Source organism: Salvelinus sp. IW2-2015, linkage group LG8 (assembly GCF_002910315.2).
Source record: "Salvelinus sp. IW2-2015 linkage group LG8, ASM291031v2, whole genome shotgun sequence".
Taxonomy (NCBI): Eukaryota; Metazoa; Chordata; class Actinopteri; order Salmoniformes; family Salmonidae; genus Salvelinus; species Salvelinus sp. IW2-2015.
In genome coordinates this window covers 17,328,884-17,339,110 of record NC_036848.1, presented here as the reverse complement: position 1 = coordinate 17,339,110, position 10,227 = coordinate 17,328,884, and the positions used below count along the sequence as shown (strand labels likewise).

General features: G+C 39.2%; 1 long non-coding RNA gene across 1 annotated transcript; it reads right to left on the bottom strand.

The window, feature by feature from the left end:
- Positions 1-5,643: 5,643 nt before the first annotated feature.
- On the bottom strand, positions 5,644-6,999 carry LOC111967007 (uncharacterized). Its single transcript, XR_002877716.2, has 2 exons — positions 6,583-6,999; positions 5,644-6,206 (listed from the first exon to the last, which is right to left on the bottom strand). It is a non-coding gene; the product is annotated as an uncharacterized lncRNA (long non-coding RNA).
- Positions 7,000-10,227: the final 3,228 nt, after the last annotated feature.

Below are 10,227 nucleotides of genomic sequence, written 5' to 3'. Positions count from 1 at the left end.
CACACCAGTGGTGGGTTTGGCGTCGAAAAACAGAAGCATATGCAGAAAAGTATTTTATAGCAATAAGAGCAATGTAATTTGTTCTGTTATTTAAAGGGATGAATCAAAGCGAATGGAACTATCTGGATGTCACGTTCTGACCATAGTTCTTGTGTGTTTTGCTTGTTTTAGTGTTGGTCAGGACGTGAGCTGGGTGGGCATTCTATGTTGTGTGTCTAGTTTGTCTGTTTCTATGTTTGGCCTAATATGGTTCCCAATCAGAGGCAGGTGTTTTGTGTTGTCTCTGATTGGGAATCATATTTAGGTGGCTTGTTGTGTGTTGGGATTTTGTGGGTGGTTGTTTCCTGTCTTTGTGTTTTCTCTGCACCAGATAGGGCTGTATCGGTTTGCCACATTTTTGTTATTTTGTATTGTTGTAAGTGTTCACGTTATTCGTAATTAAACATGTTGAGCACTGGCTACGCTGCGTGTTGGTCCGATCCCTGCTACACCTTCTCTTCTCTTGAAGAGGAGGAAGGCTGCCGTTACACTGGAACCTTATCATTGGGGCTCTTTGCCATACCATTTTTTTAATACTTCTGTTATTGAAAATATTGATTACGTCCTCTTAGACATTTAAAACCAGAAAGTTGTACCTCGTACCTACTGTGAATATGGTAGTGCATCTTTGATGTTATGAGAATATTTTGCATCCACTGGTTCTGGGACCCTTATTAAGGTCAACAGCATCATGAAGTTTACAAAGTACCAGGACATTTTAGCCAAAAACCTGGTTGCCTCTGCCAGGAGGCTGAGACAAAGGCCATAAGTGGATCTTCCAGCAAGACAATACCCCCAAGCACACATTAAAATCCATAAAGAAATAGTTAATTGACCACAAAATCAACATTTTGCAATGGCCATCTCAGTCTCCGGACCCCATTGAAAACCTGTGGTTTGAATTGAATAAAGCAGTTCATAAATGCAGACCAAGGACATCAAGAATCTGGAAATATTCTGTATGAATGAATGGTCTAAGATCCCTCCCAATGTGTTCTTCAATATCATAAAAGATTTTAGAAAAGGGCTCAGTGTCATTATCCTCGCAAGGATAGGACGCCGGAGTACTGAAAACAGGGGTGGCAATAATTTTTACCCCATATTTTAAAGGTTTTTTTTCAAACTTGTTCAACTAAATCTCTTTCTCTGAGCAATTGTATTAGTATAAAATATAATAATTTTCCWTTTTTTTTTGCATGCAATATATCTCAGTATTTGTATTATTAATTTTTTGCTCATCTTTATCAAGGGTGCCAATAATTATGCACCCCACTGTATTTACACAAATACACTCACACACACAAATCTCTGGTTAAACACTTTGGATAATCTGTCCTCCAACACTTACACAGGAACGGAATAATACTACTAATTAGTTGTTCTAAGAAATTTAACTCCTGTAATATGCAAAGAATATATAAATCTCATACTATATTGGTCGGTTAGATACCAGGTCAAATATAAGAGCCAAATGACTACTTTACTATAAGGTTTCACTCTGATGATTCCCCTAGGCTGAGTGCCTTGAGGAAATTGCCTTGTGCAAAGAGGAAAAACAAATCATTTGAATACATACTCCGCTGCCCTAATGCTCATCTCAGAGTTGTCACTTAGGGCAGGGATAGATGGGGCGCATTGTGGCTCTGACAGGGCTGGCTTTGTAGGTGATGAATGGGACCGTCAGACGCGTTGACAGCTCTGTGTTCAATACATGTGGATACAATACTGGCTGCATCCCTTGACAAGCTGATGGGCTTTTGTCCTGATAATCTACATTGCGTGTATTCTCTCAGCCTCCTTATGGTGAGTGTGGTCACTGACGGGTATATCACAGCCCTTGAGCACAGAGTGTCAAGATTTGGAAGTAAAAAACGCTGCTGTGCTGTGACAGTTTGTGATTTCCGTCCAGAACTCTAAATACTGTCTGACTTACAAAAATAGGCACGGTGCTTCAGGACAATACTGCCACAATGTTTTCCCCTACCTTTACTTTTGCAAGACAAACCGATTGTATATAAATTGTTTGCAATTAAAAGTTGTCCTGCCTGCAGACTTGGATGCTGCTTTGGTTTCATTGGCACCCTGCATAACAAGTAAAAAGTGAGTGGAAACAACTAGGCTTGGCTGCAGACCCAATCAAGGATAAGGACCCTTTTACGTTGTCATGTTTGTAAAAAATGTGTTTCCTTCTTTCAACTCAGGAGAATGAAACATTTAGGAAAAGACATATGCACAACTCATGTTGACTCGTGATGGGTTGGCTGGATGCTAACTACTAACCAAATACTAGTTATGAGTGTGGATGAAAGATAAGTTAGTATGACACAAGCTGAAAGAAACAAGGAAAATCGTATACATGTTTGGCATAGTAAGGATTCTAAATTTAAAAAATCCAGAGTTGCAAAATAAATAAACATCCATCTTTACAACATTCAGGTAACGTAATAATGTCTGTCTTGTGGTAAAAGTGTAGCCACTACACTTGTAGGTGGTCTATCTAGTGTACATTGGGGAGAAATCCATGACTAGTAATATTAATAAATATTCATATATTGTATAAATGCTACAATAACCGTAAAAACACAATAATCACGCTCCAAAGAATCCAATTTCCAAATACCACAATCCACTCTAGCAGCTCATCATTAGCCATAGCTTTTACTGTAATCCCAAATATTTGAACAAGTATCCTCCTCCTTGTTGATTGCTTAACTGCATGGGAATTTACAATTCTCATGTGCACTGTCGTCCTTTTATATTTATCTTTTCTCTCCTCCAAAATAACTTACGGTGTCCAGGAAATCTGAACAAAACAGYGCAAGGAGAAAATACCACTAGGTTAGGGAGGGCTGTCAGCAAAACKAATTAGAAACCTAGACTTTCCACTAGAACATATTTCTCTATTTGTTACCTGGGAACAGGGCAACGCTTGGACTGAAGGCTATTTTGGGYCCAAGGACCGGTCTCTCGCCTGTGGGAAGACATGCACAGCATCCTCTGAGGAATCGTTTCTTATGATTTGGACTGAGTGTGAGCTTATTTCTAATATTTATGATCCCCGGTAACAGAGTAAGTTATGGGGAGCTTGGGCCAAGACCTTYCTCAGTATTTTCACTCCCTTATTATTTATGTTGCCCGACATCTTTTTTCCCATCTCTTTCTGTCCTGGTCTTCCTGTCCATTTTAGATGGAGCCGGAGTAGAATAAAAGACAAAAGGGGAGCTTGTTCATGTTCAAAAATGAGAAGCAAACATTGATGTGAAAGCCAGTTAGTCTTGTCTGTGATATACAGTATAAGTAGGCTGGAATTAAATCAAAACTGCCTTAGAAGTGTTTATGCAGTGGCATTGTTAACATAACCTCATACACATGCCTTTTATTTTGAAAACTGGAGGCATCAATCGGGCATTTTTACAGAATCCAAAACTATTCTACCTTGTGCTTCTGTTCTGGGGTTAAACCAGTGTTGTTATTAATAGGTCATTTCCAGTAATGAATTTGCACACATGAAGATAACACCCCCATTGACTTCCCAGTGGCTCATAGCGCATTATCTCTTAGCTTTAAATGGTGTTTAAAGGCTCTAGCAGGTTGTTTTTCACTTATGTTGRTGCATCACTCTAGGTGGCATATTAGCCCTCTGGTGTCCTGTGTTACATTACGCCTGGCCAGGTAGGCTGCAGAGTAACCCTTTGTTTTGGATGAAGACACTTAGTAGTGCTCAGTCTCGCAAGGTCAAATGAAAGATGTTTCACTGTCCACGGAAGATGACTTCCCAGCATTGAATGTGTTTTTTTGTCTTTCTTTCGGAGAGCTAGCCTTAAGCATCTCTCTCCACGGAAGATGACTTACTTCCTGGCGAGCCTAAACCGAAAACCAGGAGGTATTACAGTTTTGACTCACTAAAATTGCATTGGATGGGATACTTTGAACAGCTGGACTAATGTCTTACATTGACCTTTGACCTCTTTCAGCATTGCTATCTTTAATGACWGATCTCATATGATCCATATGTTTATCAAGATGAGTTTATTGACATCATTTCAGTCACAGTCTTGCTATAACAGGTTATAAATGGCACTGTTTATGCTTATGTGGTAATAATGCTGGAGAAAGTAGTATACTGTGCTTAATATTTGGACCACATCAGTGTGCGTGCACATTCACATATGTACAAGTCTATGAGATAAGTCTTGGGAAAGTCCAAGTCTCAACGCTGGATATGTACTTATCCTAAATATTGTTTGACCTTCCCAGCGCCTGGCCATTACTCTCCTCCGAGTCATTCTCGCAGATGGATTTTTTGTTGCATTAATCCCCCAGATCAGGTGGGTTTTGTCAAAGTGTTAAACTTAAATACTTTGGGTCATTTATCTTTACGGCCAAACCCGGGGTCTGTCAGCGGCCAGACGAGCTATTTCCTCATTTGGTTTGGGAGCAAAGTGGCGCAGGAGAAAGCCGGGAGACGGCAGGGGCTGCTCACGGCTTAATGAAATCCTGATGTGAGGAGGGGGGGGGGGAGCTGCTTCAGGTCGTGGCGCCACACCATCTCAAGAAACTATACCTCTCTGGAGAGGTGGCTTCAGATATTCCTTTTTTTTCTCTCTCCCTTTTCGAGAACTACGACACTCTGCTCATAAAACATTGCACCGATGCGCCCTCATTACCTCAAAACGTGCATTGGGACCTKCTAGATGTCCAAGTGGCCGTGGATAGAATTGCAAATGATTCATTTGTTGACGACTCCCATGGTACAGTGTAGCCTACTCACGGAGGCATTCATCTTCATTCACAAAGATATGAACTACGCCACTGATTATGAGTCCTAGTTCAGTCCAAATTCATTCTCATCGAACAAAAATAACAGATGTCACTGAAATGTACACAMATTGTTGTTTGGTTTTGTCTAGGTGGTGTGTGTTAGTATAGTCATGGAACTACGGACGATTTTCATGTGAGCTTTCATTCAAATGTTTGTATTGAGTGACTTTCTGGATTATTGTTTTAAGAGTGACTTTCTGGCTGTTTATTTGTATTCATAGTTCCATGGGTCATAAATCTCTAAGTAGTAATACTACACAGCATAATTCATTATCACAACTAGCTTCAACGTTTCCCTGTCCTTCTAGTTTGTTTTCTTTGCAAATTTTTTTTTTACATAATGACTTCTAACAGCTATGAATTAATATATATATATATATATATATATATATATATATATTATGCAATGTTATTCTGGAGGCTGTGTATGTTCAATATTACTTTGTCACGAATATTTGAGTCAGCCTAACCTTATCCTTTAACAACTTTGGGTTTTGGGCTCATAATCCAAACTTTAATCCTAACCATGAACCTTGAAATTCTTGAAAATGTAGAGTTTCGCCAAAACAGTAAAACCTCAATATGTCGCTTTTTTACTAAACATCATTATGTGACCCTTTGTCCATGAGCTCAGGTAGTCTTTATTTTAGCATGTTGGGGTCAATTGACCAATCTGAACTCTTTGAGTTATGAGTCTGCTCCTGTGCTGAGGTTGTGAGCATTGCTCAGTGTATTCATAAAGCTTTCTAGTGTGAAATAGGTACATAACACACGACACAGTGGCACATCTGCTTAATCTTTAATATGTTTCCATTTAAGTCCCTCTTATCCAGAGCAACTGACAATCAGTGCAGTCAACATGGGGTTAATAACATCCAATTTGTGAATGACAGCTTTATTGCCAGTGAATATAATAATTAATGATGAACTCCAAAGATCCCTTTGTCATAAGAGTTTTTTCATTGAACCTAGTTCGGTATATCAATGTTTTTATTTATTGGTTCAATTGGAAATGATCATTATGGACAACATGCAGAATTAGTGTACATTATCCATACAGTATATACACTGCTGATATTGCTTCCCAAGAGCAATATTGTACATGAGAAAGCCAAACCTTGAAAATGGAATCAGACTGTGGTTGTTCACCCCACATTTTACCAATAATAAGGGGCTTTGGCTCAACCGCCCCATATTTTCTCATCAGTCGGCATCCGTTTGGGGGACGGGGGGGGACGGGACAGTGTGGTTCCTCCCTTTGATCTGTCCCACTTCTCTTTGTCTGTATCGGTCTACTGATGCCATGTTCACAGGCAAACATCCATCGTGTGTGTGTGTCTGTATGTCTGTAATTGAAAAACAAAATAATCTGTAATTGTGAGGACCATATGTTACAGTGCACAGTGAATACTGAAATGGGGTCAATGTCCATACTCCACTTTAGATTTCAGTGATTCCACATGTAGTTAATCGATAAAAGGAAGGAAAGGAAAGAACAACCATAGTATAAAGCTATGGACGTATTCATCATWWAAAWAAAAAAAATTWAACAGATGTATTTACAATATTATTATATAATAATAGTAATAATAGACTAGGCCTATACTCAACTATTTACAAAATAATGGTTAATTCATTTAAAAGTGTTAGGGGTTAGAACATTTAGCTCACTCTTCTCTATTAGTCGTGTTTGACATTACAGTTCGTTTAAAAGGTGCTTACATTGTTTCTGATAATTACAGGCTAATGAAGCCTATTATTGCCCACGATGCAGAAACGTGTACTAGTGCGCTGTAATCCTCGTTTAGCCCTTCTGGCCGGGCGCTTGGCCGCCTACGTCCCTCTTTATGATCTTAAAATGGACCCCAATGGAGCATTAGATGTCGAACAACACCGCTCCCGGGGGGGTTTCAAGCTCTGACCTGCAAGAGAAAATGAACTGTGCAGAGGTGACAGGGTGCGAAGCCGTTTGGCCCTGCGCGTTTGGGGCTCCGCGGTACCCTGTTGGGAATCTAAACATTTGTCAACCCAGTGGCGGACGGGAGAAAAAAAACAACAGGTACTAAACACGGTGGAATATTACACTGTCTAATGCAATGCGGGATATAAAAGCCTTAGCACTTTAAGGCCGACGTGTAGGCTAGGCTACGAGTGCTGTTATGTTAGTGATGCTTGCGAGAGGGGCTTGAACCCGGCGTTAATGGTCTTCTCTCCATCCCTATATGCGTCAAACCCACTCACTCAAACCCGCCTACAGAGAGAATAGACGAAGAATGTCTTATCTCCAAGATTGCGCATGCACATAACCTGTCATGTACGCGCGCGCGCACAAGCCTCTTTCTCACTCCCAGTTTTCACAAACACACACMGCAGGGGATTATTTATGTGCTCAGTCACTTTCTCTCCTATTCAGAGGTGACAAAGTATGATTATGATGTGTTGTGTACTAGGCTACCCTTGATTATTGTTAGAACGCACGAGCAACTCAAAGCTTAGGCTACATTTACCCAGACGATTGACTGCATTTGTTTTCTTGAAAAGGCAGTGGTGCTTGAAATGATCGCTACGTTCAATAAAGCTTGTGTAACGTATTTCTGGCAGTGGAGAGAAAATAGGGGAAGTCAATAATGATGTTAGATTACATTTCCCCCAAAAAATATTAAATGTATACTACCATTTTGATGGAAATCGGCTACAATTATGCAATTTGCTCTCTTCTCAGGTTTGTCAAGGAATGTCGTAATCGTGATTCCAGTAGTGACAGAACGTTGTGAATGACTGCACTCTTAGTAGTAGGCCTACCATTATTTTTCATGTTGATAATAATACATAAATAATCTATTTACAGTTTACATTTTACAATATTGGTAATGAATTGCTATGCCTATAAAATAATGATTGAATGGGGAGAGGAAATCCCACAATATCCTGACCATTATTTCGTCTATATTATTGCTTCATTGTTTTCTGATGCCAACTCAGCAAGCCCTCTCTCTTTCCCTGTAAGCATTTATCACTCATACGTGTAACCTTCTATATTGCGCCCACGTTAAATGTGCGTTCCTGTATCATGTTATATTTACGCTGTTAGTACAGCTGTTTTGTTTTGCAACAGGATTCAGTAAAGAACATGGAAAGAGTGACGAATAAATATAATACGCCAAGCTACCTGAATGACATCCAAATGTGGCACATCAACAGTTGTATTGCCATGGGCGTCCCAAGTTTCACTATATTGTAAAGCCAAATGATATTGGTGATGAAATATAAATCTCAAATAGTTTGTTTGAAAGCATGGACAGAGAGAAAATGTAAATGGACAAATCAATGCACCTGCATAATTTATGCTTATTTTACGATTTGATGGAACAAGGCCTGTGCTTCTCCAGTTTTAGTTTATTGAAGTACCAGGTCAGGGTACTTTATTTTCTCGAACATCTGCAAAGCATCACCAAAAAGCCCTACAGTGGAGCCTAAAGAATCAGAAAATCAACATTCAAAACCAACTGTTTATGTCCGCAGTTATTCCAAAGACCAGTTGGCGATGATATTTTGATAGTCTGAATACGGCTTTCCAATAGCCAGCCCCAACAAATCTTCACTGTAGGCCYTACAAGGAAAATTGAGTGGCCATGAGCAGCAATATGTGACGTATAGGGGACCGGCTCCGGGGAGTGACGAGATCGAGCTATGCCTAATATAAAACGCAACTCCCCTACGAGTTGATGATTTATGATGTCAGGTGTTCTGTTTCTAATTAACGGTTCAATTAAGTCAAAGAAAACCTTTCGAATTAGCACTGCTCCGGTTGAGACCGTAAAGACCATAGGAAACAAGTTTGGAAAAAAAGATATCGGTGGACTTATCTTTAGAACTATTAATGCTTGCTACATTTGAGGGAAATATAACACCCCATTCTTTCCGTCACTCCATGGCTCGTTGACCCTCCGCTGTGTTCTTGCTTGGCATAGAGTGCAACTATCTATTTTTGAAAGAAGCCTGATATTAACACAGCAACGTTACATGATGTATTTGTCCTGCATAGGCCTACACCCTGAATTGTCTGTTAGTACAAAATTAACTATTTTACATCGAGACGACATAGCCTAATAGTTGACACATCGGTAAGCATGGTTGGGTGGGTTCGTCTCCATTTCCAAGTTATCCTGTAAATGTAAGCATACCTAAGGTTATACTGCAATTGTAAAAGATTTGAAAGATTTTCCACTTCGACATAAAATATCACAGCATGTGAAGACGAACTCGTTGTTTGAGAGACATCGCTGCAACCAAATAGAAACATTTAAAATGTTAAAATTGTTGATCAGTAACAAGACATTGCTTTATAGTTATCAGGCTGTAATTGTCGTGTTGTTAAAGAAATGCGATGGATGGCCTAAGCCTGGGTAGGCTTAACTGAGAAGGATTTGAGCTCGGCTATATCCTTCAAATCATGAGATGAAGCAACACATTGTTAGTGTGATAGGCCTACTGATGATGTTTTTTTGAAAGAGGAAAATTAATGAAGGCCTAAATTGACGCATGTGGGGGAAGTCTGTACCTCATGATATTTGCAGCTAAAACCACTCTGCAATTGTATAATGTTGGTTGGATTCAATTGAGCCCTTCAAATGAAGTATCCCTTGTTTAATAAGAACACATCCCCATCAATATTGCTGAATGACACCCAAGACGGCGGGTTTCCATCTAAGCTAATCGAATCTCGTGCAGTTGTATAACTCTAATGTTATTTGGCCTGGTTTCGTCCCCACACGAATGTCACCATATGGTGTTAGCACGAACAGTACGATGTTTCTGCAAAGGCTCGATTCTGTTAATGGTTCATGTAAGAAATGCATTTACCATTTCAATCGATTATTTATAAAACTACTAAATAACAGCGACATTGGGCATTGTCAATATATTTCGGGTTTGAAATAGATAATAATTGATTTTGTTGACACGCGCCGTGAGGGGTGTGGGAATAAGTTCAGAATTGCCACCTCTGATTTGTAAATCTGTCTATCACTCTGCAGAGAGCACGGTGTTAATGTGCAGAATAAAATACTATAATAATAAAAATAATTCTCCAGCAGTTTGTAAACATGCCAGTGGAATTTATTTTTATTAGAAAAAAATAATTGGGAAAAGCATTCTATATTCATATCGGGATATTGTCCTATTTCATGCAAAATGTGTCCCTTTTTTGAATTAATAGGCTAAGATTCTACATTTTTGGATAGTCTGTGTGCGCCATAAACAATGAACGTTTATATATAAAAAATATAATACACATTTCTCAATATATTATATTTTAATAAACGAAAATACAAATAACATTTCGCTGTAGGCCTAAGCATAAAGACA